The sequence below is a fragment of the Delphinapterus leucas genome, chromosome 16 (genome assembly GCF_059928025.1).
Source record: "Delphinapterus leucas isolate spDelLeu-1000000601 "Yukka" chromosome 16, BTC_Dleu_Yukka2, whole genome shotgun sequence".
NCBI classification, from domain to species: domain Eukaryota; kingdom Metazoa; phylum Chordata; class Mammalia; order Artiodactyla; family Monodontidae; genus Delphinapterus; species Delphinapterus leucas.
Window position 1 is genome coordinate 8,642,956 of NC_143144.1, and position 7,694 is coordinate 8,650,649.

Consider the following 7,694-nt stretch of genomic DNA (forward strand, 5'->3'; position numbering starts at 1 on the left):
CTGCTGCATGGAACATTCTAGTTGTCTCTTTTTCTGCATATTCAATTTATCCTGGTTCTTGTGAATGTTCGTTTTTTTTTTTAATACAGCAGGTTCTTATTAGTCATCAATTTTATACACATCAGTGTATACACGTCAATCCCAATGGCCCAATTCAGCACACCACCACGTATTTTTACGTCTATTTCATGAAAAGGCTCACTTCCCTGCTTTTTTTTTTTTTTTTTCTTCCTTAGCAGCAAACTTTGAAAATGTAGCTTCTCTTCTTTTCTTCCTCTCTCTGTTTTTCCCTCCCGTCCTCTTTTCCTTCCTTCTTTTCTCTTCCTTATACTTTCTAGCTCCCTCCTTCCTGCCTACCTTCATTTCAAGCCTCCCTTTCCCAAGTCAGGAAGGGACATCTCTTTCAGATCTGCAAGTATCTTTGTAAGACACACACCAGAGGACTTCTCGAAGGCCTAAACTCCAAGGAGTTTTGAGGCCCCTGCTGGGCAGAGGAAAGATTTCTGCTGATGGCAGCGCTGACTCAGAAGAGCTGGGGCTGGGGGCTGATTACTTAAAGCCAGGGACAGTTGTCAGGATGGAGAAAAGAGGAAGGTGAGACCAGGCAGGGCCTGAAAAGGTGTTTCCTGGATTTTTCAAGACCGTAGAGTCTCAGAGAGAGGGAAGTAGAACATATTCTATTTAGAGAGGAAAACAACGTGTTGTCTGTCAACTATGCCATGGGCCCACACTTGGAAAGAGGTGTTTAATATTACATAGTGTTTACAGCAATGTTTCTTTTTTGTTGTTGTTGGGGGTAGGAGTTTATTTATTTATTTATTTATTTATTTATACTGTGTTGAGTCTTCGTTTCTGTGCGAGGGCTTTCTCTAGTTGTGGCAAGCGGGGGCCACTCTTCATCACGGTGCACGGGCCTCTCACTATCGCTGCCTCTCTTGCTGCGGAGCACAAGCTCCAGACACACAGGCTCAGTGGTTGTGGCTCACGGACTCTAGGGCACAGGCTCTGTAGTTGTGGCACATGGGCCCAGTTGCTCCGCGGCATGTGGGATCTTCCCAGACCAGGGCTGGAACCCGTGTCCCCTGCACTGGCAGGTGGATTCTCAACCACTGCGCCACCAGGGAAGCCCTACAGCAATGTTCCTTAAGAACCGGTTTGCCTGTCCCTCGCTTGGTACCATTCCTACGTAGGTGTACACAGCCTCTCTCGCTCTCTTTCTCTCCTCCCACGCCCTCTCCCCTAACCCAGTGAGATTTCCAAAAGAACCTTTGTTCAGTCACTGCAATCACAAGCTCTCTTTGGCCCACGTGCCTGTCACTGTTCCAGGACCTTGTGTGTGTTTCTCACGACATCACCAGGAGGTAGCTGCTTTCATCACTGACAGACAGGTTCCTTCACTCGTCCAAGGTCACAGGTGTGTGTCAGAGCCTGGATTTAGACCCAGGTCAGGTGACGCAAACCCATCCGCTCAGGCACGGCACGATTCTACGATTTCTCTGTTGCGCATTTTTCACTTCACTGTCTTTCAAATAGAGGATAGGATTCCAGTGGGATACATGTGATGCTCAAAGCTCTTTCAACTTGAACGTAGATTAGAGACCAAGACTCTAAATTCTTTGCAGTTCAAGCTGTGGAGGACTCTGCTTTTTCAGGCCAGGTATGGAGCAACCCGGGAAAGCTCCTTGCCTTTTCCTGAACCATCTGGAGAACCGCTTGGAGCTTTGCCTGAGCAGGACAGCCTGTCCTCAGAGACGTCAAGGCCTTGGGTCCCTCTGACATCACGACCCAGGGCCCCAGAGCAAGGACAGTGCGCTTTGCTCCACCCAGAAGGCTGCTGCAGCCACTGGTATCTGTCCCCATGGAGTCCACTCCCCACGCCCCGAGCCTCTGTTCCTGCCTCTTTATCAACTAGCAGAGGAGGGTGTTTATGGAGGAGAGAACTGTGTCGGGAAGGGGAAGTCACCATGGTCGGTTTCTGAAGATCCCTCCTGTGTGCCTCCCTCCTGGGCCACCCTGAGGGACTTTCGCTTGGTGTTGCAGCCCGGCCTGGAGTGCACCCACTCCTACCTGCCACGTGCTTCCTGCCCCAAATGTCAAGGTTTTCATTTGACCAGGATATCATGAGCTGAATAAAATTTAAAACAGCCAAATGCCATCTTGTTTACAGTCATTTGCTATTTTCTGAAGTCATCACGAAAACCTCTCCCTCACGACGCCAACCTCCAGATCATACCAATCGCCGAGGAGAAGCTCCGTCACTGCAGGAACCAACCACAATGTAAATCAGCTCGCAGGCCGAGAGAGCTCGCTCACCCTCATGCTGTCCGCAGCCCAGGTGGGTTTTTCCATCACATGCTTTTTTGGCAACAGGGACCTGGGGCAGAGGGAATACTCAATTCCCTTTCCCAAAATACGTCCAAGGAAGCCACCAGGGTTCAGAGGAATGCTTATTTACACTTGCAGGAGCTGGGTGCTGGGCTTCCGGCTCCTGAGTGCCCTTGACCCTGACCTTGGGCTGTGGGCAAGGCTCAGCATGTACATATCATTAACAGATCCTTCCTGCTCCCCTGCTGTATCTCCAGCTGGGTGGACAACCATGCTGCAGCCGTTGTCCTAACCACCAGAACCTCAGAATGTGACTGTGTGTGGAGATGGGGCCTTTCAGGAGATGATTCATGTTAAATAACATCATACGGGTGGGGCCCTAATTCGATAGGTTTGTCCTTAAAAGAAGAGGGACAGAGAGAGACCAGAGATGCCCATGCACTGGAAGATAGGCCACGTGAGGATACAGTGAGAAGGCGGCCATCTGCAAGCCAAGGGGAGAGGCCCTCAGAGAAATTGAACCTGCTGACACCTTGATCTTGGACTTCCAGGCTGTATTTTGAAAATGCAATTCATTTCATAATTTGGGTATTTACTGGATTTTGTTTTTTCTCAAATCACATAATCCCATACCTCAATAGATCATGGGTATCAAACTTCAGTATGATTTCTTGACATGTTTAAGTCCGTTATTTTTTTCCTTCTAAATTACCTATCCCTACGGTTATTCTTTTATACTTGTTGAGTATAGAGTTAATTATTGTCATATGCAGCGAGTCTCTGCTTTTTATCAAGTTTTATTCCTGGAAAGTTTATGACAAAGTGAATTGCCTTAAAGTAGATTCCATTTTACCATAGGAGCAATGATATAATTGAAAGTTTTATTCTTGATTTAACATCAGATGACTTTTAGATATGACCATAATATGTCACAAAAGCAAAAACACAGCTGTTTGAAACCTCTGTCATCGATTGCAAGACGCGAATGAATGCCCAAGCCATTTAGAAGGGGATTAAGTAGATTATATATATTTTGTAATAAAAAGGGCTGTGTGTGTACATAAAATAGGAAAATTCCTTCTTTTTGTTTCTTTTTTGTGGTACGCAGGCCTTTCACTGCCGTGGCCTCTCCCGTTGCGGAGCACAGGCTCCAGATGCGCAGGCTCAGCGGCCATGGCTCACGGGCCCAGCCACTCCGCGGCATGTGGCATCTTCCCGGACCGGGGCACGAACCCGTGTCCCCTGCATCGGCAGGTGGACTCTCAACCGCTGCACCACCAGAGAAGCCCTAAAAATTATTTGCTTTTCTCACCTTTTCGCTGACAGTCCATTCTACACACTGGCACCGGATTAATTGTTATAGACGACTCCAAGTTGACAGACTTACTAGTTCCCCTTCTCTTGTAGGATTGAGTTGAAATCCTCGAGCATGGAAGATGCCCACACGGGAGCCTCCGCCACCCTTCCTCCCCAGCCTTAGCTCACTGTTCAGCCAACTGGTTAGCAGCTCCGTGTCCTTCACACACATCCACCGTCTTCCTGCCTCGGTGTTTTTGTTCTCTGCCTGCTCAACCCTCGCCCATCTCTCCACCCACGCAAATCCCTTTCCTCCTTGGAGGCTCTGCTGCAGTCCCTGTACCTCCCAGACCTACACAGCCCCCCACCCCCCAAGCCTGGGGACTCATGCCGCACCCTGGTCCCTGGTCGGTGGGCCATCTTGCATCTCCCTGGGGCATCGCTCTGTGCTGTTTCTGCTGTGTTGCACCATCCAGGCTGGACATCCGGCTCCATCCACCAATGTGTGCATCAGTAGAGGGAAGGGAGAGACACCAACCTTTGCTGAGCACCTACTATGTGCCAGGCACCATGTCTGGCATTTCTATACACGCTCTCTCATTGAATCCTACAACCATCCTAGGCGGTCGGGATTAGTATTTCCAGTCACAACTGACGATACGGAGGCTAAATAACTTCTTCAACTAACTTGGCTAAGAAGTGATGCAGCCATAATTTAAACCCAGAAAGTACACAGGAAGGATCTAAAGCTAGAAATCCGGAGCTCTCCAGTTCAATTAACCTCTCGGAATCTCATTTTTGCCCATGCATGAAAACGGCTAACAACATCCATCTCTTGGAAATGTGTGAATTAACGGAAGACATACTTCTGAAAGGCTTTACCAGCTGTCGTGATACCATTGCTCCTGACGCCTGGCACTCTGGTGCTCAGTACATGTGTGTTGCTACATGGTTTCTATTTCTTCCCGCAAGAGTTGCCGTACCTGTCTCGCCTGCGGTCCCCGCTGTCTCCCTGCTCTGAGCTGGTAACAGTAATATTCGTGTTTTCAACTTTGAAAAAGAATTCGTGCCCCGATCTGCTAAGGAGCATTTCCCGGTCCAGCGTGATCAGATAGGCAACACTTAGCTGCACACAGCTGCAAGCATTAATCAATGTCCTCGAGAGAATTCCTCCCAGCATTTTGTCATCTGTATTGGAGAGTGCTAGCGAACTCTAATGCTTAACGTCAGTTTGCTTCTCCTTGAAAGATAACAATGGTCAATAATCATGGCTGTGTCTCCTACTTGTAGGGCTCACTTAAATGGGCTGAAAACCCTTGAGATGGGGGTGATTATCAGCCTTTGCTCTGCAGAACAAGCTACCTGAGAAAAGTAGTATTAGTCACATGCGAAGTCTTATTTATTTATTTATTTATTTATTTCATTTTATTGAAATATAGTTGATTGACAATGTTGTGTTAATTCCCGCCATACAGCAAAGTGATTCAGAGATAGATATATCTATATATCTATATATAGATATATACACATTCTTTTTCATGTTCTTTTCCATGATGGTTTATCACAGGATATTGAATATAGTTCCCTGTGCTGTACAGTAGGACCTTGTTGTTTATCCGTCTTATGAATAACTGTTTGCATCTGCTAATCCCAAACTCCCAGTCCATCCCTCCCCACCCCCCCCACCCCCCCGCCCGGCAACCACAGGTCTGTTCTCTATGTCTGTGAGTCTGTTTCTTCAAAGTCGTTTATTTTTGCTAAGCATTCTCTTGTTCCTTTGCACGATAATGGTAATTGAGTTTTGGCTTCTGACTTATCATTCCACACCTTCTGAGTGTCTTGGGTACTACGTTCAGCATCTTTTAAGGGCTGAGTTTCTGTTGTTTACTTGGGTCTTCAGGTTTTCTTCTTTGTCCTTGTCTTTTCTTTCATGATTACCCAGCTTAGTTTTTTGCAAACCCATTTTCTCTATTTATTCTCATCACAGTATGATTTTGACCCTCAGCTTTCCTATTTAACCTTTCAGAAATTTCCCGAAGCAGACACTTCTTGCCCTGCTGTCATTAGAGTTCCTGTCTCAGAGCTTGCCCCATCTGTAATTCCTCTCCTGCTTGCAAATTTCCTTTCATTGAAAGGAGTAAAATCAGTAACTCTTGCCAGGTCTTAATTGTAGTTTTAATAACTTGGATTTTTTGGTAGGAAACTTGCTTACCCTTCGGAGTTCCTTTTCTACCACAACTGTCTGCACAAAACCAAACTTATTTTTAAGATGGAATGGTCCACAAAAATAGGCACCAGCAACATTCTTGTGCGGAAAGTTGGTAACTTCTAGATATACATTTGATTTCTCTATCCTACGTTCCTGTTCTATAAGATTGCCCAGTGATCAGAACAGAAACTTTATTCAAACACATCTATTCTATAGTATCTGTAGTATGCAGGCTTTCCCCTCCTTGTCCAACATAAAAGCCTTTTCCCCTCTGCCTAGTTCAACTGTTCATAAATATTAATCGGTCCCATGGATTCTCCATCCATTAATAGACACCTCTCTGGATGGACATCAAATAGTTAATCCACTTTAGCCAGTCTCGTCAATTCTCTTTTCTGGAGAACGCTTGCCTTAGAGAACTCAAAGGAAACGCATTTCTCTTTCTTCTTTCTTTGGCAGGTCTCCCAGGGAGGACATGAAGGTGAGAGGAGGTCCAACCCACCGGCCTTTCCTGTCATCCCTACTGTCTTTGGCCCCAGAGTACTCCCTCCTGTCTGCCCATGGGGCTCAGCCCCACACCACCTGTCACCGCCGTCCATGCCACCCAGCTACCGTTACAATGGTCCACCGTTTCAGGGGGCCTGGGTGGCTGCGTCTCTTGGTGTGTGTGTCCTGCCAAGAGCCCTGCTAAGCAGACATGCGATGGGACCAGCATCACTGGTGCGGTTGCTCATGGATTGCTGATGGACTGGGTGGGCGGGAGGTCAGTCTGACCCACCCTTGCTGTGGGTCGTAGCTCGTCTTCCTTGGTCAAGCAGACCCAGCTCTCCTCACGTGGGGACATTCTGCCCAGGTGGCCGGGTGTCAGCAACATGAAAGTTCACGTGCCCCCTTCCTTTGCTGACTCTGATAGACAGGTCTCTTGTATGGAGGGGTCCTCTCCTTCTGTGGGACCACCTGAGACAGAGAAACTGTTTCTGAGCTGCTTGAGGAGAATCTCTTTGGGAAAAGCTTTGCTTAGTGGCTAGCAGAGGTGAGCCTTGTGTGACCTGAGAGCTAATTAGGTTACAGGTGTCCAGCAGACCCACTTGTGCCTGCTGTTCTAGAATGAAAAGCAGACGGGTAAATAGAAGAAAGAGGTGTGTACAAGGTTACAGAACAGAGGTCGGTGGTGAAGGTGAAAACTGAAATTCAGATTTCACACAATTAGAGTTCTCCCCCTCTCCCCCAGCCAGGGGAATAATGAATCATAGATAGTAATAATAATAATAAACCCATGGACACTGTTTTATGTGTTAGGCATTGTTCTCATGGTTTAAATATATTCACTCATTTAATTATCATATCAACTACAACAGTCCCCATTTAACAGGTGAGGAAAAGGGACATTCAGAAGTTAGGTAAAGTGACCAAGGTCATGAGAGAGAGAGTGTGTGGGACCAGGACACAAACCCTGGCAGTCTGGGTCTAGAGTCCACGGTCTTACTCAAATGTGCGTGTCTGTGTTTGTGCATGCGTGCACACGCGTGTGCGTATATACGTACATGAAAGAAAGAGGGAGAAAGTCTTCTTTCAAAGACAGACGTGGAGATGGTGATAAGCATATGGCTCCTATAGTTCCTCTCCAAAAAATATTCCCAGACCAAATAATGGCTCCAAGAGCTACCATTATGGAGTGCCTATTCAATCTTCTTCAATTTTTTGCAATAATCCATCAAGATTTTTCAGTTTATAGATGAGAAAATGGAAACCCAGGGGGGTGAGGTGAATTGCTCGAGACCACTCAGAAGGGAAGGGAAGTGCCAGGGTAAGAGTCCAGAGGCCACTCTCTTTCCAGGTAACCCAGGGGCTTGTCTGGAGAGGG